The following is a 23,199-nucleotide window of genomic DNA, read 5'->3' as shown; positions in this document are numbered from 1 at the left end:
CTTTTTTAAAGTTTAATGAGCCTCCACTGGTTGAGCAAGTATAACCAAAACCTGATCTTGTGATTTCTTTCACATTATTTACATTTTGCTCTTTTCATAAAATATTTTGGTCTACATTTGAAATGTCATAACATTTTAATTGACATTACTGTCAATCTTTGGTTGTCATATGGTTTAATTTAAGGTTAAGGTTAGAAAAAAGGTCCAATGCAGCCATTTTTATCTCAATATCAAATTATTTCTGGGTAACAATTAAGTACCTTACTGTGATTGATTTCAATTAAAATTGTAAAAAAAATAAAAAAAAAATAGCTTCTTTAGAAAATAGCAAGAATTTTGGTAGGACTGTCTTGGAGTGGTCCGGGAGTGGAAAACGGAAAGCTTGCTGTTATTGGCAGAGTTTTTGGAACTATTAACTCATTTACCGCCTGGTGATGTCACCAGGCAGGCCAAAACTCCATCCCGCTGAAATTCCAGACAGTCTTTTCAAACAGCTATTACACTAAAAGGGCATTATCATAATTTTCACAATTTCACAGTATTATTCCAACCTCATTTTATGGAAATATATAAAACACAGGAAAATCATTTTATTCACGGCACTGTGCCTTTAAGACAAGAATAACAAGTCATGTTATTTAGTTTGGGTCAGGTGTGTGGTCCTAAAGGGTCGGTTCAACTTTTGACTTTCATGTTAATCATTCATAGATGTCAATAGGAGACATTCTGTAACAAATGCATGGCAGTGTTCTGTATTTCTCTTCAACTTTAATAAAAATAACAAGATGCATGCAACATGATTAGCCTGAGTACATATTTGAATAAGTATATGAGAGAGTGAGGTGTGTGTAAGTGGTGTGTAAGGAGTGTGGCAGTTGGCTGCAGAGGGAAGATGAAACACCACTATAGAAAGCAGAGGACAACCAACTTCGTCTCCGGAAAGATCCAGAAACTCCATCCTAGACAGCTATCAACCAAAACCTCAGTCCTCAAACTCTGAGGTAAGTTTGCCTTTAATTGAACTATAGTCTACTCTACCTGACAGGTATGTACACGACCGGTCAAAAGTTTTAGAACACCTACTCATTCAAGGTTTTTCTTTATTTTTACTATTTTCTACATTGTAGAATAATAGTGAAGACATCAAAACTATGAAATAACACATATGGAATCATGTAATAACCAATAAAGTGTTAAACAAATCAAAAAATTTATTTTATATTTGAAATTCTTCAAATAGCCACCCTTTGCCTTGATGACAGCTTTGCACACTCTTGGCATTCTCTCAACCAGCTTCATGAGGTAGTCACCTGGAATGCATTTCAATTAATCAGTTGTTTTGTGACAAGGTAGGGGGGTATACAGAAGATAGCCCTATTTGGTAAAAGACAAAGTCCATATTATGGCAAGAACAGCTCAAATAAGTAAAGAGAAACGACAGACCATCATTACTTTAAGAAGGTCAGTCAATCCAGAAAATGTCAAGAATTTTGAAAGTTTCCTCAAGTGCAGTCGCAAAAACCATCAAGCGCTATGATGAAACTGACTCTCATGAGGACCGCCACAGGACTGGAAGACCCAGAGTTACCTCTGCTGCAGACGATAAGTTCATTAGAGTTAACTGTAGAGTTAATACAGTGGCTTGCAAAAGTATTCACCACCCTTGGCATTTTTCCTATTTTGTTGCCTTACAACCTGGAATTAAAATGGATTTTGGGGGGGGTTGTATCATTTTATTTACACAACATGCCTACCACTTTGAAGATGCAAAATATTTTTTGGGGTGAAACAAACAAGAAATAAGACAAAAAAACTGAAAACTTGAGCGTGCATAACTATTCACCCCCCCTAAGTCAATACTTTGTAGAGCCACCTTTTGCATGTCTCTATAAGCTTGGCACATCTAGCTACTGGGATTTTTGCCCATTCTTCAAGGCAAAACTGCTCCAGCTCCTTCAAGTTGGGTGGGTTCCGCTGGTGTACAGCAATCTTTAAGTCATACCACAGATTCTCAATTGGAATGAGGTCTGGGCTTTGACTAGGCCATTCCAAGACATTTAAATGTTTCCCCTTAAACCACTCAAGTGTTGCTTTAGCAGTATGCTTAGGGTCATTGTCCTGCTGGAAGGTGAACCTCCGTCCCAGTTTCAAATCTCTGGAAGACTGAAACAGGTTTCCCTCAAGAATTTCCCTGTATTTAGCGCCATCCATCATTCCTTCAATTCTGACCAGTTTCCCAGTCCCTGCAGATGAAAAACATCCCCACAGCATGATGCTGCCACCACCATGCTTCACTGTGGGGATGGTGTTCTCGGGGTGATGAGAGGTGTTGGGTTTGTGCCAGACATTGCGTTTTTCTTGATGGCATAAAAGCTCAATTTTAGTCTCATCTGACCAGAGTACCTTCTTCCATATGTTTGGGGAGTCTCCCACATGCCTTTTGGTGAACCTCAAACGTGTTTGCTTATTTTTTTCTTTACGCAATGGATTTTGTTCTGGCCACTCTTCCGCAAAGCCCAGCTCTGTGCAGTGTACGGCTTGAAGTGGTCCTATGGACAGATACTCCAATCTCCACTGTGGAGCTTTGCAGCTCCTTCAGGGTTATGTTTGGTCTCTTTGTTGCCTCTCTGATTAATGCCCTCCTTGCCTGGTCTGTGAGTTTTGGTGGGCGGCCCTCTCTTGGCAGGTTTGTTGTGGTGCCATATTCTTTCCATTTTGTAATAATGGATTTAATGGTGCTCCATGGGATGTTCAAAGTTTCTGATATTTTTTTATAACCCAATCCTGATCTGTACTTCTCCACAACTTTGTCCCTGACCTGTTTGGAGAGCTCCTTGGTCTTCATGGTGCCGCTTGCTTGGTGGTGCCCCTTGCTTAGTGGTGTTGCAGACTCTGGGGCCTTTCAGAACAGGTGTATATATACTGAGATCATGTGACAGATCATGTGACACTTAAATAAAGTCCACCTGTGTGCAATCTAAGTAATTATGTGACTTCTGAAGGTAATTGGTTGCACCATATCTTATTTAGGGGCTTCATAGCAAAGGGGGTGAATACATATGCACGCACCACTTTTCTGTTATTTAGTTTTTAGAATTTTTGGAAATATGTAATTTTTTTCATTTCACTTCACCAATTTGGACTATTTTGTGTATGTCCATTACATGAAATCCAAATAAAAATCCATTTAAATTACAGGTTGTAATGCAACAATATAGGAAAAATGCCAATGGGGATGAATACTTTTACAAGGCACTGTAAATGCTTCACAGAGTTCAAGTAACAGACACACCTCAACATCAACTGTTCAGAGGAGACTGTGTGAATCAGGCCTTCATGGTCGAATTGTTGCAAAGAAACCACTACTAAAAGGACACCAATAAGAAGAAGAGACTTGCTTGGGCCAAGAAACACGAGCAATGGACATTAGACAGGTGGAAATTTGTCCTTTGGTCTGGAGTCCCAATTTGAGATTTTTGGTTCCAACCGCCTTGTCTTTGTGAGACGCGTGTGGGTGGATGGATGATCTCTGCATGTGTATTTCCCACCGTAAAGCATGGAGGAGGAGGTGTTATGGTGTTGGGGTGCTTTGCTGGTGACACTGTCTGCGATCTATTTAGAATTCAAGGCACACTTAACCAGCATGGCTACCACAGCATTCTGCAGTGATACGCCATCCCATCTGGTTTGGGCTTAGTGGGACAATCATTTGTTTTTCAACAGGACAATGACCCAACACACCTCCAGGCTGTGTAAGGGCTATTTTACTAAGAAGGAGAATGATGGAATGCTGCATCAGATGACCTGGCCTCCACAATCCACCGACCTCAACCAAATTGAGATGGTTTGGGATGAGTCGGACCGCAGAGTGAAGGAAAAGCAGCCAACAAGTGCTCAGCATATGTGGGAACTCCTTCAAGACTGTTGGAAAAGCATTCCAGGTGATGCTGGTTAAGAGAATGCCAAGAGTGTGCAAAGCTGTCATCAAGGCAAAGGGTGGCTATTTGAAGAATCCCAAATATAAAATATATTTTGATTTGTTTAACACTTTTTTGGTTACTACATGATTCCATATCTGTTATTTCATAGTTTTGATGTCTTCACTATTATTCTACAATGTAGAAAATAGTAAAAATAAAGAAAAACCCTTGAATGAGTAGGTGTTCTAAAACTTTTGACCGACAGTGTGTATATGTGGCAGGTGCCTGAATCTGAAAACTGAATATTCACTGTTTTGTTGTTAATGAATGAAAATGGTGTGTTCTCTGTGCTGTAGTAAAGAATGAAGACCCTGAGTGTGTTACTGCTGTTCGCCCTGCTGGGTGTCCTGTTAGCAAACCCGTTCATTGACCGCCTGCAGCAAAGTACGTCTACAGTGTGTGTGTTTCTGGTACTCCTATCTACAGTTGAAGTCGGAAGTTTACATACACCTTAGCCAAATACATTTAAACTCAGTTTTTCACAATTCCTGACATTTAATCCTAGTAAAAATGCCCTGTCTTAAGTCAGTTAGGATCATCACTTTATTTTAAGAATGTGAAATGTCAGAATAATAGTAGAGAGAATGATTTATTTAAGCTTTTATTTCTTTCAACACATTCCCAGTGGGTCAGAAGTTTACATACACTCCATTAGTATTTGGTAGCATTGCCTTTAAATTGTTTAACTTGGGTCAAACGTTTCGGGTAGCCTTCCACAAGCTTCCCACAATAAGTTGGGTGAATTTTGGCCCATTCCTCCTGACAGAGCTGGTGTAATTGAGTCAGGTTTGTAGGCCTCCTTGCTCGCACATGCTTTTTCAGTACTGCCCACACATTTTCCATAGGTTTGAGGTCAGGGCTTTGTGATGGCCACTCCAATACCTTGACTTTGTTGTCCTTAAGCCATTTTGCCACAACTTTGGAAGTGTGCTTGGGGTCATTGTCCATTTGGAAGACCCATTTGCGACCAAGCATTAACTTCCTGACTGATGTCTTGAGATGTTGCTTCAATATATCCACATAATTTTCCTTCCTCATGATGCCATCTATTTTGTGAAGTGCACCAGTCCCTCTTGCAGCAAACCATCCCCACAGCATGATGCTGCCACCCCCGTGCTTCACAGTTTGGATTGTGTTCTTCGGCTTGCAAGCCACCCCACTTTTGCTCCAAAGTTATATTTTTGTTTCATCAGACCAGAGGACATTTCTCCAAAAAGTACAATCTTTGTCCCCATGTGCAGTTGCGAACCGTAGTCTGGCTTTTTCATGGCGGTTTTGGAGCAGTGGCTTCTTCCTTGCTGAGTGGCCTTTCAGGTTATGTCGATATAGTACTCGTTTTACTGTGGACTTTTGTACCTGTTTCCTCCAGCATCTCCACAAGGTCCTTTGCTGTTGTTCTGGGATTGATTTGCACTTTTCACACCAAAGTACATTCATCTCTAGGAGACAGAATGCGTCTCCTTCCTGAACAGTATGATGGCTGCGTGGTCCCATGGTGTTTATACTTGCGTACTATTGTTTGTACAGATGAATGTGGTACCTTCAGGCGTTTGGAAATTGCTCCCAAGGATGAACCAGACTTGTGGAGGTCTACAAAAACATTTTCTGAGGTCTTAGCTGATTTCTTAAAATTTTCCCATGATGTCAAGTAAAGAGGCACTGAGTTTGAAGGTAGTCCTTGAAATACATCCACAGGTACACTTAGTGTATGACAACTTAGTGTATGTAAACATCTGACCCACTTCAATTGTGATATAGTGAATTATAATCTGTAAACAATTGTTGGAAAAATTACTTGTGTCATGCACAAAGTAGATGTCCTAATCAACTTGCCAAAACTATAGTTTGTTAACAAGAAATTTGTGGAGTGGTTGAAAAACGAGTTTTAATGTCTCCAACCTAAGTGTATGTAAACTTCCGACTTCAACTGTATCTATCTATCTATCTATCTAGCATATATGTCTGACTGTCTGTCTGTCTATCAGATATATATCTGTCTGTCTACTTACCTATCAATCATATCTATCAAATATCTATCTATCATATATCTATTTATTTTATATCTGTCTGTCTGTCAGACCGTCTGTCTGTCTGTTAATTTTCTCCCTTTATATGTGTTGTCAGATGCTAAACAACAGGAGGCTGAAGAGAGGACCGAGAACCAGCCACTTCAAATTATGTATAGAATGTTTTGTAGCTGGCCTTGTTTGCCTTATTATAAAAAAGTGACAAGATACGGTCATTGCTATTGTGAAAAGAAAACAGATCCTGTAAAGACAATTGTGAAGGCACTTCATCATAAGGGATGAGCTAATGTAAGTCCTAGCCTACTTCTGTTTTAAGGTGTGCGTGCGTGTGTGAGTGAGTGCGTGTGTGGTGTGTACAAAACAATCATAGACAATAAATATAAAAGGCCAACTAATTTAAATAAACCCTTATAACGAGAAAACAATTGAGGAAAAAAAAAAAGAATCAATCCTACAACTCACAAAACAAGCAAATATCTAAACATGGGCTGTAATGTGTCCTTAATTTATACAACGGGTGGGTCTAATCCTGAATGATGATTGGTTAAAACCGCATTCCAGCCGGTGTCTATTCCACAAGTTACCATCGACTAAATCTATGACGTTAAAATGACTACTTACAGTGAGGGAAAAAAGTATTTGATCCCCTGCTGATTTTGTACGTTTGCCCACTGACAAAGAAATGATCAGTCTATAATTTTAATGGTAGGTTTATTTGAACAGTGAGAGACAGAATAACAACAACAAAAATCCAGAAAAACATGTCAAAAATGTTATGAATTGATTAGCATTTTAATGAGGGAAATAAGTATTTGACCCCTCTGCAAAACATGACTTAGTACTTGGTGGCAAAACCCTTGTTGGCAATCACAGAGGTCAGAAGTTTCTTGTAGTTGGCCACCAGGTTTGCACACATCTCAGGAGGGATTTTGTCCCACTCCTCTTTGCAGATCTTCTCCAAGTCATTAAGGTTTCGAGGCTGACGTTTGGCAACTCGAACCTTCAGCTCCCTCCACAGATTTTCTATGGGATTAAGGTCTGGAGACTGGCTAGGCCACTCCAGGACCTTAATGTGCTTCTTCTTGAGCCACTCCTTTGTTGCCTTGGCCGTGTGTTTTGGGTCATTGTCATGCTGGAATACCCATCCATGACCCATTTTCAATGCCCTGGCTGAGGGAAGGAGGTTCTCACCCAAGATTTGACAGTACATGGCCCTGTCCATCGTCCCTTTGATGCGGTGAAGTTGTCCTGTCCCCTTAGCAGAAAAACACCCCCAAAGCATAATGTTTCCACCTCCATGTTTGACGGTGGGGATGGTGTTCTTGGGGTCATAGGCAGCATTCCTCCTCCTCCAAACACGGCGAGTTGAGTTGATGCCAAAGAGCTCCATTTTGGTCTCATCTGACCACAACACTTTCACCCAGTTCTCCTCTGAATCATTCAGATGTTCATTGGCAAACTTCAGACGGGCATGTATATGTGCTTTCTTGAGCAGGGGGACCTTGCGGGCGCTGCAGGATTTCAGTCCTTCACGGCGTAGTGTGTTACCAATTGTTTTCTTGGTGACTATGGTCCCAGCTGCCTTGAGATCATTGACAAGATTCTCCCGTGTAGTTCTGGGCTGATTCCTCACCGTTCTCATGATCATTGCAACTCCACGAGGTGAGATCTTGCATGGAGCCCCAGGCCGAGGGAGATTGACAGTTTTTTGTTTATTCCATTTGCGAATAATCGCACCAACTGTTGTCACCTTCTCACCAAGCTGCTTGGCGATGGTCTTTTAGCCCATTCCAGCCTTGTGTAGGTCTACAATCTTGTCCCTGACATCCTTGGAGAGCTCTTTGGTCTTTGCCATGGTGGAGAGTTTGGAATCTGATTGATTGATTGCTTCTGTGGACAGGTGTCTTTTATACAGGTAACAGATTAGGAGCACTCCCTTTAAGAGACACCTGGGAGCCAGAAATCTTTCTGATTGAGAGGGGGTCAAATACTTATTTCCCTCATTAAAATGCAAATCAATTTATAACATTTTTGACATGCGTTTTTCTGGATTTTTTTGTTGTTATTCTGTCTCTCACTGTTCAAATAAACCTACCATTAAAATTATAGACTGATCATTTCTTTGTAAGTGGGCAAACAAAATCAGTAGGGGATCAAATACTTTTTTCCCTCACTGTACTCTGTTCCATCTGACTGCGCAATCCACTGTCTCATCAGCCCAGCCAGGCACTTTATAAACTTGATCTCCACTATAAAAAGCATCTAGACATTATCTCACATTTCTTTTAGACTAACATTTAGTTTTCAACAGCGGAGATTTGTCTAAACCTTGCTGTCTGCCTCTCCGACATTTGCAACATTGTTTCAATATTCAAATTCGATCTCCAGCTGTCCCATAGTAATGAACGCATCGGGGGATGAGACAGACAGGCAGTGTTTCTCAGCCAGTCTAAATCACGAATCAGCTGGCATTTTTATGGATATATACACAGAAATGTCAATTGATAAAAGGTACAACGAAATTAAGTGCAGCTAGTTTGCAGTCTTTCCAGCTTCAGTTTGAAGTGATTGTGTTAGCTGTGTTGTTGGCTAGCTCCTCTGAACAACAGTGTCCTGACGAGTGAGCACATTTTCTATGCCAGGTGAAATCGCGACTCATTAGCTCATTGTTATGGATGTATCCAAATAAATGTCACTAGAAAACAGCTTAAACAAATGCAAATGAAGCTACTTTGCTGTTAATCTGGCTGCCCTTTTTGACGTGACTGTAATTTAGCCGTAGTTGGCTAGCTAGCAAGTATTGCCAGTCAGTATGGCAATGGAACATTTAGAACGACGAATGGGTCGCGTCTCTAGCAACCGAACCGATAGAACGAAAGACCAGCCGGCTTGGGTAGCAACCCTAGATTTGTGTCGGGACTATATCTTGTGGAAGGATGAAATAGTATGAATAAATTCATCAAAATGTTATATGAAAATATGTCAATCATTATTTGAATATGTTGGTAACCTGTTGTATAAAAGTGATAATCACTTAAATATGTCTTTCATATTAATACAGTGGGGAGAACAAGTATTTGATACCCTGCCGATTTTGCAGGTTTTCCTACTTACAAAGCATGTAGAGGTCTGTAATTTTTATCATAGGTACACTTCAACTGTGAGAGACGGAATCTAAAACAAAAATCCAGAAAATCACATTGTATGATTTTTAAGTAATTAATTTGCATGTTATTGCATGTCAAAAGTATTTGATACATCAGAAAAGCAGAACTTAATATTTGGTACAGAAACCTTTGTTTGCAATTACAGAGATCATACGTTTCCTGTAGGTCTTGACCAGGTTTGCACACACTACAGCAGGGATTTTGGCCCACTCCTCCATACAGACCTTCTCCAGATCCTTCAGGTTTCGGGGCTGTCGCTGGGCAATACGGACTTTCAGCTCCCTCCAAAGATTTTCTATTGGGTTCAGGTCTGGAGACTGGCTAGGCCACTCCAGGACCTTGAGATGCTTCTTACGGAGCCACTCCTTAGTTGCCCTGGCTGTGTGTTTCGGGTCGTTGTCATGCTGGAAGACCCAGCCACGACCCATCTTCAATGCTCTTACTGAGGGAAGGAGGTTGTTGGCCAAGATCTCGCGATACATGGCCCCATCCATCCTCCCCTCAATACGGTGCAGTCGTCCTGTCCCCTTTGCAGAAAAGCATCCCCAAAGAATGATGTTTCCACCTCCATGCTTCACGGTTGGGATGGTGTTCTTGGGGTTGTACTCATCCTTCTTCTTCCTCCAAACACGGCGAGTGGAGTTTAGACCAAAAAGCTCTATTTTTGTCTCATCAGACCACATGACCTTCTCCCATTCCTCCTCTGGATCATCCAGATGGTCATTGGCAAATTTCAGACGGGCCTGGACATGCGCTGGCTTGAGCAGGGGGACATTGCGTGCGCTGCAGGATTTTAATCTATGATGGCGTAGTGTGTTACTAATGGTTTTCTTTGAGACTGTGGTCCCAGCTCTCTTAAGGTCATTGACCAGGTCCTGCCGTGTAGTTCTGGGCTGATCCCTCACCTTCCTCATGATCATTGATGCCCCATGAGGTGAGATCTTGCATGGAGCCCCAGACCGAGGGTGATTGACCGTCATCTTGAACTTCTTCAATTTTCTAATAATTGCGCCAACAGTTGTTGCCTTCTCACCAAGCTGCTTGCCTATTGTCCTGTAGCCCATCCCAGCCTTGTGCAGGTCTACAATTTTATCCCTGATGTCCTTACACAGCTCTCTGGTCTTGGCCATTGTGGAGAGGTTGGAGTCTGTTTGATTGAGTGTGTGGACAGGTGTCTTTTATACAAGTAACGAGTTCAAACAGGTGCAGTTAATACAGGTAATGAGTGGAGAACAGGAGGGCTTCTTAAAGAAAAACTAACTGGTCTGTGAGAGCCGGAATTCGTACTGGTTGGTAGGTGATCAAATACTTATGTCATGCAATAAAATGTAAATTAATTACTTAAAAATCATACAATGTGATTTTCTGGATTTTTTTAGATTCCGTCTCTCACAGTTGAAGTGTATCTATGATAAAAATTACGGACCTCTACATGCTTTGTAAGTAGGAAAACCTGCAAAATCGGCAGTATATCAAATAATTGTTCTCCCCACTGTATATCCTCAATAACATGCATGTTTGTATGTGTAGGCAGACATTGAAGATGCAGACATTGAGGATCCTCTCCCGTCACCTGATGGAATGGAACTCACACTTCACCTTTCGTCATCACCAACACATACGTGACCATAACGCTATCCACATGTATTTACAACTATAAAGGAAATAATAGTAGTGGTAGTGGTAGTAGTAGTAGTAATAATAGTGGTAGTGGTAGTAGTAGTAGTAGTAGTAGTATTTTTGTATTTGTATTTATTATGGGGTCCAGTAAAATTAAGGCAGTTATACAATTTTAAAACATTACAATACATTCACAACAGATTTCACAACACATTACTCCCACACCTACTCTACTACCACATATCTACAACACAAAATCCATGTGTTCATGTGTGTATAGTGTTTGTTATTGTGTGTCTGTGCCTATGTTTGTGTTGCTTCACAGTCCCCGCTGTTCCATAAGGTGTATATTTATCTGTTTTGTCAATCTAATTTTACTGCTTTTATGAGTTACTTGATGTGGAATAGAGTTCCATTTAGTCATGGCTCTATGTAGTACTGTGTGTAGTAGTAGTGGTAGTAGTAGCATAATTTCTTAATGTCCTGAGGTATGATTGATAATTCTTAACTTATAATTGTTATTTTCATCTATTTTGGGTGTCCTTGGGTATCTTGAAAAGCTAATTATAACTTTGGGATGAATGATGATAACGACAACGATGATGATTATGATGATGTAATGCTGCATGGCTTATATGTTGTATTGTGATGCTACAATAAACAAGTATTATACATTACTAGACCTGATTCTTTAATGCTACAAGCATCAGCTCTGTTTTCATATCTGATTTCGCCACATATCTATATTTGGTTGCCTTCTGTCTTCTCCTCATTTGTCCCTCTACCTCTACCTCTCTCTCTCTCTCTCACCCTTTTCTTTTACTCCCTACTACCCTCCCTCTCCCCCTCTTTGCCTCTCTTTCTTTCACCCCTGCTCTCTCCCCTTTCCCCTTTCTGTCCCCCTCTTGCTTTCTCTTTCTTTTTCTCTGGCTCCCTCTTCCCCTCGCTTGCCCTCCCTCCCTCCCTCCCTCCCTCCCTCCCTCCCTCCCTCCCTCCCTCCCTCCCTCCCTCCCTCCCTTTTCCCTGTGGTAGTCTGGTGATTGACACTTACAGATTGCCCTGCGGTGGAGGAAGTGTGTGTGTGTGTGTGTATGTATGTGTATGTGTGTGTGTGTGTGTGTGACCCCCTCTCTCTCATCTCCAGCCGACACCGTTTTGTCATCTAATTACTGTGAATCCCTGGCCTGCTCCCCAGCGCTGCATTTATAATGGGACTGCCAGCCTGCCTGGCTCCCCCAGCAAGCACGCACACACACACAGTCCATGCCTGTGTGCTGCCCTTGTGAACCCCATGCTGCACTGTATGGCCAGAGCTTCCAGTAGAGGGAGGAGGACGACTAGGATGGGACAGGCTGCATACATACTGTAGGAATTTAACATGATTAGAGAGAAACGGTAACACCACAAACCCCTCAAATGTCTACTCTCTATCCCCTTACTCTTACTGTGTCTGTCTGTCTGTGTGAGCGTAGACTCCATGGCTCAGCTGCCCCCAGTTAGACTGAGCTCTCCCGCAGCTCAACATCTCACAGCTAGAACTCAGCAGACCATGAGGGAGGGAGGGAGGGGGGAGAGATACAAAAAAATACATAGGAGGGTGGAAGGGAGAGGAGGGAGGAGGGAGATAGGGGTTGGGAACTGGGAAGGAGAGAACAGAGCATGACAGACTAGAGCTTTGGCCCAAGGTACGAATATGAACATATTGCCTGTTAAAGCAGGCTTTTCAGTGATCAATGACAACACACCGTGATTACTGTTAGTTGAGAGTGGGTGACATATGTCACAGCAGCACCGTTACACACACACACACACACACACACACACACAGAAGGAAGGAGTGCCCTGCCCCTCAGCCCTCTGCTAGCCCCAGGGCTGGGCTTACCATGGGCTCATTATCTTGTCAGCAGTTAGGATAAATATTAGTCCCCAAGGAGAGAGAAAGAGAGAGACAGAGAGAGCGAAAGAGAGAGTGAAAGAGAGAGCGAGGGACAGTAAAGAAAGAGAGAGGCTCAGGTACAGGGAGACTGAGGGAGAGGTACAGGGAGACTGAGGGAGAGGTACAGGGAGACTGAGGGAGAGGTAGCAAAATCAAGGATGGAGAGAGAAAAGAAGGGAGGGGGGAGTGGCGAAACTAATGGTCCTGGTCAGGAGAGATAGCAGTCAATCAATCATGCTTAAACAAAAGCATTGGGCCCAGGAGGACTCTTAAGAAGTGCTTATTTAATTAAAACTCCCTTTGCTCATATTTATGGGCTATCCCTCCTTCAAATATTCACCTTCCAGCCAGTCCACCGAGGGTTGGGGTGGGGGAGAGGGGAGGTTCAGGGCTGGGCTTTTCGGGTCCTTGAAAAGCGCTATATAAATAACATGTATTATTATTAGCAATATTATTATTATAGGAAGGAGGGTTGGCTTTGGTTAGCCCCAACTTGTGAATCCGAATTCATTATATTTGCTTTTAAAATTTGGAAGGCATACTGTACATGTAATCTCGAATGCCTAGATGGTCTAGCCGGATTGTACAATTTGCTCTAAAATATATGTTGAAATCAGATTTTTCTACTTAGTCACTGACTTATTTGCTCACTTCAGTGTCTCGCTAAGGGCACATAATAACGAATTAACAAAATATGGTAAAAATGTCTGAGATATGGAAAGCAACAACGCGGCTCCATAGGTGGTAAATCTAACACATTTCCACAGGCTGTGCTGCAGCCACATCTGGTGCTCCATCACAGCACGCCGCTCCAGCACGCCACTGTTCTGTGGTTAATTGGCAAACATCTATGGTGTGTTCTCACCTCACACACACTCAGAAGTATGGCTAGCACATACTCTACTGCAGGGGTATTCAACTCTTACCCTAAGAGTGCATGGAATGTTTCCAAGAGACCATTCCCTTCATGTCAATTAGAACTTACCCAGAATGTGGTTACCATGTTCTCAGAATATAAGATATTATATTGCAAGAACATTTGTGTCCAGTTTTCTGAAGGCAAGGAGAATATTCCATCTACGTCCCACCAAACATACACAGAACATGGTTGCCATGTTCTCAGATCATAAGATATTAATGTTCTAGACACGTTTCATGGGACCATTGCAAGAACATTAATGTGTCCAGTTCTGTGGGTTTGGAAAATATTGCATCAACGTCACACTAAACATACACAGAACATGGTTGCTATGTTCTCAGAATATAAGATATTAATGTTCTAAACATGTTTAATGGGAACGTTGCAGGAACACTTGTGTATCAGTTGTCCTATGGACAGATACTCCAATCTCCGCTGTGGAGCTTTGCAGCTCCTTCAGGGTTATCTTTGGTCTCTTTGTTGCCTCTCTGATTAATGCCCTCCTTGCCTGGTCCGTGAGTTTTGGTGGGCAGCCCTCTCTTGGCAGGTTCGTTGTGGTGCCATATTCTTTCCATTTTTTAATAATGGATTTAATGGTGCTCTGTGGGATGTTCAAAGTTTGATATTTTTTTATAACCCAACCCTGATCTGTACTTCTCCACAACTTTGTCACTGACCTATTTGGAGAGCTCCTTGGTCTTCATGGTGCCGCTTGCTTGGTGGTGCCCCTTGGTTAGTGGTGTTACAGACTCTGGGTCTTTCAGAACAGGTGTATATATACTGAGATCATGTGACAGATAATGTGACACTTAGATTGCACACAGGTGGACTTTATTTAACTAATTATGTGACTTCTGAAGGTAATTGGTTGCACCAGATCTTATTTAGGGGCTTCATAGCAAAGGGGGTGAATACAGTGGGGAGAACAAGTATTTGATACACTGCCGATTTTGCAGGTTTTCCTACTTACAAAGCATGTAGAGGTCTGTAATTTTTATCATAGGTACACTTCAACTGTGAGAGATGGAATCTAAAACAAAAATCCAGAAAATCACATTGTATGATTTTTAAGTAATTAATTTGCATTTTATTCCATGACATAAGTATTTGATCACCTACCAACCAGTAAGAATTCCGGCTCTCACAGACCTGTTAGTTTTTCTTTAAGAAGCCCTCCTGTTCTCCACTCATTACCTGTATTAACTGCCCCTGTTTGAACTCGTTACCTGTATAAAAGACACCTGTCCACACACTCAATCAAACAGACTCCAACCTCTCCACAATGGCCAAGACCAGAGAGCTGTGTAAGGACATCAGGGATAAAATTGTAGACCTGCACAAGGCTGGGATGGGCTACAGGACAATAGGCAAGCAGCTTGGTGAGAAGGTAACAACTGTTGGCGCAATTATTAGAAAATGGAAGAAGTTCAAGATGACGGTCAATCACCCTCGGTCTGGGGCTCCATGCAAGTTCTCACCTCGTGAGGTGAAGGTGAGGGATCAGCCCAGAACTACACAGCAGGACCTGGTCAATGACCTGAAGAGAGCTGGGACCACAGTCTCAAAGAAGACCATTAGTAACACACTACGCCGTCATGGATTAAAATCCTGCAGCGTACGCAAGGTCCCCCTGCTCAAGCCAGCGCATGTCCAGGCCCGTCTGAAGTTTCCCAATGACAATCTGGATGATCCAGAGGAGGAATGGGAGAAGGTCATGTGGTCTGATGAGACAAAAATAGAGCTTTTTGGTCTAAACTCCACTCGCCGTGTTTGGAGGAAGAAGAAGGATGAGTACAACCCCAAGAACACCATCCCAACCGTGAAGCATGGAGGTGGAAACGTCATTCTTTGGGGATGCTTTTCTGCAAAGGGGACAGGACGACTGCACCGTATTGAGGGGAGGATGGATGGGGCCATGTATCGCGAGATCTTGGCCAACAACCTCCTTCCCTCAGTAAGAGCTTGAAGATGGGTCGTGGCTGGATCTTCCAGCATGACAACGACCCAAAACACACAGCCAGGGCAACTAAGGAGTGGCTCCGTAAGAAGCATCTCAAGGTCCTGGAGTGGCCTAGCCAGTCTCCAGACCTGAACCCAATAGAAAATCTTTGGAGGGAGCTGAAAGTCCGTATTGCCCAGTGACAGCCCCGAAACCTGAAGGATCTGGAGAAGGTCTGTATGGAGGACTGGGCCAAAATCCCTGCTGCAGTGTGTGATAACCTGGTCAAGACCTACAGGAAACGTATGATCTCTGTAATTGCAAACAAAGATTTCTGTACCAAATATTAAGTTCTGCTTTTCTGATGTATCAAATACTTATGTCATGCAATAAAATGCAAATTAATTACTTAAATATCATACAATTAGATTCCGTCTCTCACAGTTGAAGTGTACCTATGATAAAAATTACAGACCTCTACATGCTTTGTAAGTAGGAAAACCTGCAAAATCGGCAGTGTATCAAATACTTGTTCTCCCCACTGTACATATGCGCACACCACTTTTCCGTTATTTATTTATGAATTTTTTTTGAAGCAAGTTATTTTTTTCATTTCATTTCACCAATTTGGACTATTTTGTGTATGTCCATTACATGAAATCCAAATAAAAATCCATTTAAATTGCATGTTGTAATGCAACAAAATAGGAAAAACTCCAAGGGGGATGAATACTTTTGCAAGGCACTGTATTCAGGAATTTTGTATCATTAATACTGCACAGAGAATTTGTTTCTCTTGTATTACTCTGGTAAGAGCATAATCATGCTCTCTGTGCACTCCAGAACAATTTTGTTTCATACACTAAACAAAAATAAACGCAACATGCATGTATCAGAGAACCAGTCAGTATCTGGTGTGACCACCTTTTGCCTCATGCAGCGCGACACATCTACGTTGCATAGTGTTGATCAGGCTGTTAATTGTGGCCTGTGGAATGTCCCACTCCTCTTGAATGGCTGTATGAAGTTGCTTTATATTCGGGGGAATTGGAACACGCTGTTATACACTTCGATCCAGAGCATCCCAAACATGCACAATGGGTGACATGTCTGGTGACAATGCAGGCCATGGAAGAACTGGGACGTTTTCAGCTTCCAGGAATTGTGTACAGATTCTTGCGACATGGGGCCGTGCATTATCACGCTGAAACATGAGGTGATGGCGGCAGATGAATGGCACAACAATGGGCCTCAGGATCTCATCATGGTATCTCTGTGCATTGAAATTGCCATCGATAAAATGCAATTGTCTTCGTTGTGCGTAGATTATGCCTGCCCATACCATAACCTCACTGCCACCATGGGGAACTCTGTTCACAACGTTGACATCAGCAAACTGCTCGCCCACACGACGCCATACAAGCTGTCTGCCAGTTGAAACTGCGATTCATCCGTGAAGAGCACACTTCTCCAGCGTGCCAGTGGCCATTGAAGGTGAGCATTTGCCCACTGAAGTCAGTTACGCCACCGAAATGCAGTTGGTTCAAGACCCTGGTGTGGACGGCAAGAACGCAGATCAGCTTCCATGAGACGGGTTCTGACAGTTTGTGCAGACATTTTTGGTTGTGCAAACCCACAGTTTCATCAGCTGTCCGGGTGGCTGGTCTCAGACGATCCCGCATGTAAAGAAGCCGGATGTGGAGGTCCTAGGCTGGCGTGATTACACATGGTCTGCGGTTGTGAGGCCGGTTGGACATACACCCAAATTCTCTAAAATGACGTTGCCAATTGCACGCTCCCTCAAAACTAGAGACATCTGTGGCATTGTGTTGTATGACAAAACCTCACATTTTAGAGTGGCTTTTTATTGTCCCCAGCATAAGGTGCACCTGTGTAATAATAATGCTGTTTAATCAGCTTCTTGTTATGCCACACCTGTCAGGTGGAATGATTATTTTGACAAAGGAGAAATGCTCACTAACAGGGATGTAAAAAATGTGTGCACAGAATTTGAGAGAAATAAGCTTTTTTGGGATATGAAACATTTCTGGGATCTTTTATTTCAGCTCATGAAATATGGGACCAACACTTTAGATGTTGCGTTTATATTCTTGGTCCCAGCTCTCTTCAGGTCATTGACCAGGTCCTGCCGTGTAGTTCTGGGCTGATCCCTCACCTTCCTCATGATCATTGATGCCTCACGAGGTGAGATCTTGCATGGAGCCCCAGACCGAGGGTGATTGACCGTCATCTTGAACTTCTTCCATTTTCTAATAATTGTGCAAACAGTTGTTGCCTTCTCAACAAGCTGCTTGCCTATTGTCCTGTAGCCCATCCCAGCCTTGTGCAGGTCTATAACTTTATCCCTGATGTCCTTACACAGCTCTCTGGTCTTGGCCATTGTGGAGAGGTTGGAGTCTGTTTGATTGAGTGTGTGGACAGGTGTCTTTTATACAGGTAACGAGTTCAAACAGGTGCAGTTAATACAAGTAATGAGTGGAGAACAGGAGGGCTTCTTAAACAAAAACTAACAGGTCTGTGAGAGCCGGAATTCTTACTGGTTGGTAGGTGATAAAATACTTATGTCATGCAATAAAATGCAAATTAATTACTTAAAAATCATACAATTAGATTCCGTCTCTCACAGTTTAAGTGTAACTATGATAAAAATTACAGACCTCTACATGCTTTCTAAGTAGGAAAACCTGCAAAATCGGCAGTGTATCAAATACTTGTTCTCCCCACTGTACATACACACACTAAATCGGTCAAAAGTTTTAGAACACCTACTCATTCAAGGGTTTTCTTTATTTTTACTATTTTCTATATTGTAGAATAATAGTGAAGACATCAAAACTATGAAATAACATGTAGTATCATGTTAATCATGTAGTAACCAAAAAAGTGTTAAACAAATCAAAATATATTTGGAGATTTTGGAGATTTTTGGTTCCAACCGCCTTGTCTTTTTGAGACGCGGTGTGGGTGAACGGATGATCTCCGCATGTGTATTTCCCTCTGTAAAGCATGGAGGAGGAGGTGTTATGGTGTGGGGGTGCTTTGCTGGTGACACTGTCTGTGATCTATTTAGAATTCAAGGCACACTTAACCAGCATGGCTACCACAGTATTCTGCAGCGATACGCCATCCCATCTGGTTTGGGCTTAGTGGGACTATAATTAATACTTATTTTCCACCATAATTTGCAAATAAATTCATAAAAAATCCTACAATGTGATTTTCTGGAAAAAAAATTCTCAATTTGTCTGTCATAGTTGACGTGTACCTATGATGAAAACTACAGGCCTCTCTCATCTTTTTAAGTGGGAGAACTTGCACAATTGGTGGCTGACTAAATACTTTTTTTCCCCACTGTATGTCTGTCTCTCTATTTATGAGTGGAAATACTTGGGAATTGATTTCCTAAATTAAAGTCATGTTGAGGTGAATCCTATTGATTTTAGTATTTTATGTCCAAAAACTAAAATACTGGCTCAGAAAGCTTTGGGGGGCCAAATATAATCATCCACGGGCTGAATTTGGCCCGCGGCTGCCAGTTGACTATCCCTGGTAATGGTATCAGAGATAACCTGTGGAATATTGTATTTCAGAGTTCTGTAGATTACATAGAACATACCAATCTAGCATATTTGGTTCCTTGGAAGTTGTGGAAACTTACTTTTTTGGTTTTCCATTGGTTCTGGGAACGAAGCCATACGTTTTCTGACCGGTAAAACGTAAAGTTCTTTAAACGTTCTGAGAATGGAAGTGAACACTTTGCCTGTTCTGGAAACTTTAATTTTTAGGTTGCAGGGAGGTTCTGACAACGTTTTACTATGGTTCCCTGAATGTTTTCCTGGGAGGTTTTATTAACGTTCTGAGAACAAAAATATAGGTTATTTGAAGGTAATTAAATACCGTTCTGAGAAAATGTTTCAATAAGACTTTTAACAACACTGCTAGCTTAGTTTGGGTTAACTGTTTTGAACTCCCAACACAGATAGGACACACTGATATACATTTTCTTAGGCATTAATCATGCAAACACATTTATTTTTAATTGTAGCACAGTGTCAGTGAGATTCAAACCTATGATCTTTTGTTCTCTTTTCTTTATCCATGGAATTAGTCTACTGCAACACCAGGATGGTGCTAGCATGCCATGTTTTTTTAAAAACTCATACAAAGCTGTTCATTTAAGTCTATTCAAAAAGACCCCATTTCAAAGGAAACAAGCACTCGTTAAGAACACACCTGAACACATTTCACAAGATAGAGGATAGAGAGAGTTTTGTTGACATTGAGAACATAATGTACACTGAGTATACAAAACATTTAGAACACCTGCTGTTTCCATGACATAGACTGACCAGGTGAATCCAGGTGAAAGCTATGATCCCTTATTGATGTCACTTGTTAAATCCACTTCAAATCAGTGTAGATGAAGAGGAGGAGACAGGTTAAAGAAGGATTTGTAAGCCTTGGGATAATTTAGACATGGATTGTGTATGTGTGCCATTCAGAGGGTGAACGGGCAAGGCAAAATATTTAAGTGCCTTTGATCGGGGTCTGGTAGTAGGTGCCAGGCACACTGTTTTTTTGTCAAGAACTGCAACGCTGCAGGGTTATTCACGCTCAACAGTTTCCCGTGTATATCAAGAATGGTCCACCACCCAAAGGACATCCAGCCAACTTGACACAACTCTGGGAAGCATTGGAGTCAACATGGACCAGCATCCCTGTGGAACGCTTTCGACACCTTGTAGCATCCATTCCCCGACGAATTTAGGTTGTTCTGAGGGCAAAAGTGGGGGGTGCAACTCAATATTAGCAAGGTGTTCCTAATGTCTGGTATACTAAGTGTATATGTTTTTAAATAACATTCTTAGAACGTTCTTTGAACGTTACTAATGTTTTCTTGTGGTTTTTATGGAAAGTTTTCTTAATGTTTTGAGAACACAATTGTAGCCCTTTACACTCGTACCCGTTTAGGGGTTGGAAATGGCAGATTTGGACACTGATAAGTGCCTAAATTGGAATGCAGTGGCTGTACAGTAACATGCTATACATGATGTCAGAGCTCAGGGTCTCTGCTTCACAGCTCTGTATGGGTTTTGACCGACAGCCGTTCTGAACTTGACCACAAGGTGCACGACAATAACTTTTGGGCAACTATTGCAAATGTTTTGTTATCTGAGTAAGGGAAATGCTGTAAATGAAGAAGACTCAGTGTATTTTGAAAGATGAGACGTTGAGGATTATAATAAATACCTCTTTGATGTCATACAAGCAAGCCAAACACCCATGAATCCAGTGGTGTAGTGCAGGGTATACGCAGGTGTACGCCATATACCCACTTAATTTTCAGTGGGCATTGTGTATACTCACTTCTTAATCCCCACTGATACGTATCAAAGTAGTGTAGTGGAGGTATACACAGTATCAATTAATAGGGCTGATGGAACAGATCGGAACGTTTAGCTTAAAATGTTGATAAACTATTATTTCTTCCAGTGGCAACACGTCATTCAGGGCAGGTGGGGCAGAGCCCCTCCTGTTTAGCTAAAAAATTTAAATAATAATCTCACTAATAATTTGGTCCCTTTTCCCCTCATAATTTAGCCTACTGTTCTGACTTGGTGGTGCACATGTAGCCTATAGCCTGTTGTAGAGAAATGTCATCATCGAATATTGTAAGAGCTTTCATTGTCTGCTTATATGACCCCTTTATTTATCCTGTAGTGGCCACATGGGCTACGAACAGCTTACTACACAACATACACTTAGTATTACTTTCTTAGCTACAGTATACATATCTTCCTGGCATATTACATCATTTATGCAGCAGCATACAATACATTTTTGGACTCACCTTGTTGTGCTGTGCTCACTTGAATAGGAAGGTGGCGCGGCGGTCCTTCGTGGGCAAATTTTTTTTATCAAACTTTGTCATCACATCTGGCATTCTCTGGATTTATGGGTGCTTTAAAGACAACTGGGAACTCGGAAGAAAACAAGGTTGAATCATGACGTTAGTGATCTTCAGGTCAGAGCTCTAGAAAGAGGCCCGAGTTCCCGACTTGGATTTCTGACTTGGATGACCGTTCAAAACGTTTTTTTTCCAAGTTTCCAGTTGTCTTGAACTCACTGAAGTCTGAGATTTCCCAGTTCCGAGTTTCCAGTTGTTTTGAAAGCGGCAGAAGTCATGCTGGATTGACAGCATGGCCAATGTTGAATGTTTATCCTTTTAAGCTTGGAACCCAGACTTGGACCACACATCCACTCTAATTGCTTTGCATTGCTTGCAGTTAGCCACTGATTCCTTCCAAACCACTCATTGTTGAATTTGCGATTTCCAACTTGGTGTGTAATGTTTATGTCCAATGGCCGATGAGCACCGATACGTTTTATCTAGAATTTCTCTTAATAATTTCTCTTCATATGACAAGGATTGAAAAGGATTTGCCAGTAGATTGTCGACTTGATTCATGATGATGACTGCTAGCTTGCTAGCTAAGATTTTGAAAGTATGATGTTAACATGATCAGTCCAATCAAAGCTACTGTAGATATAACGTGATTTGACATAATTTTATCTGTGGCCAATGACCTTGAGCCTTCTTGGATGGGAACTTCTAATGTAACTGTATGGCAGCACCCAAGGGGCTTGAATTTTCGAACTCTCCCCGTAGATTTTGCGGCGAGGTAGTGTCCCCATGAGTGACAGAACACTGAGCCATGTTTGTATGCAGATTTTTTTTAAATTGTTTGCAAACTGATATGTGACACGTATTGATGCTAAAATAACATGCAAAACAGGCAACATATTTATTTATTCAATTTTTTTTTGTTGCTAAACAGGTGGGGCTCAAAACAGGTGGGGCTCTACCCCACCTGCCCTGAATGACGGGTCGCCACTGGTTGTGTAGTGGCTTTGCTGGCATGCATCTAAAACATTTTTGTTTGTTTGCCCCACCAAATTGACATGCTAAAATCACCACTGATTTCTTCACATTTTAGGCGCAGCAATGTACACACGGCAGTAGGCCTATGTGTGAATGTTTCAAAATGCAATTTGCGGAAAAACAAATCTAATCAAATAAAATGTTATTGTTCACATACACATATTTAGCAGATGTTATTGCAGGTGTAGCGAAATGCTTCCGTTCCTAGCTCCAACAGTGCAGTAGTATCTAACAATTCACAACAATACACAAAAATCTAAAGTAAAATAATGGAATTAAGAAATATATAAATATTCGGACGAGCAATGTCGGAGTGGCATTGTCTAAAATACAGTAGAATAGAATACAGTATATAAATATGAAATGAGTAATGCAGTACGTAAACATTATTAAAGTGACCAGTGATTCCATGTCTATGTACATAGGGCAGGAGTCTCTAGGGTGCAGGGTTGAGTAACCGGATGGTAGTCGGCATAGTGATGTCTATTTAACAGTCAGATGACCTTGAAATTGAAGCTGTTTTTCAGTCTTTTCAGTCCCAGCTTTGATGCACCTGTACTGACCTCGCCTTCTGGATGGTAGCGGGGTGGTTGATGTCCTTGATGATCTTTTTGGCCTTCCAATGACATTGGGTGCTGTAGGTGTCC

The 23,199-nt window shown here is 41.7% G+C and overlaps 1 long non-coding RNA gene across 1 annotated transcript; it reads left to right on the top strand.

The window, feature by feature from the left end:
• The first annotated feature begins 880 nt into the window (after positions 1-880).
• Positions 881-10,917, top strand: LOC121583403. Its single transcript, XR_006003516.2, has 4 exons — positions 881-1,001; positions 4,277-4,364; positions 6,105-6,295; positions 10,705-10,917. It is a non-coding gene; the product is annotated as an uncharacterized LOC121583403 (long non-coding RNA).
• Positions 10,918-23,199: the final 12,282 nt, after the last annotated feature.

This window comes from Coregonus clupeaformis, chromosome 15 (assembly GCF_020615455.1).
Source record: "Coregonus clupeaformis isolate EN_2021a chromosome 15, ASM2061545v1, whole genome shotgun sequence".
NCBI lineage: Eukaryota > Metazoa > Chordata > Actinopteri > Salmoniformes > Salmonidae > Coregonus > Coregonus clupeaformis.
Note: the sequence above shows the minus strand (reverse complement) of the source record. Positions and strands in the feature narration are given on the sequence as shown.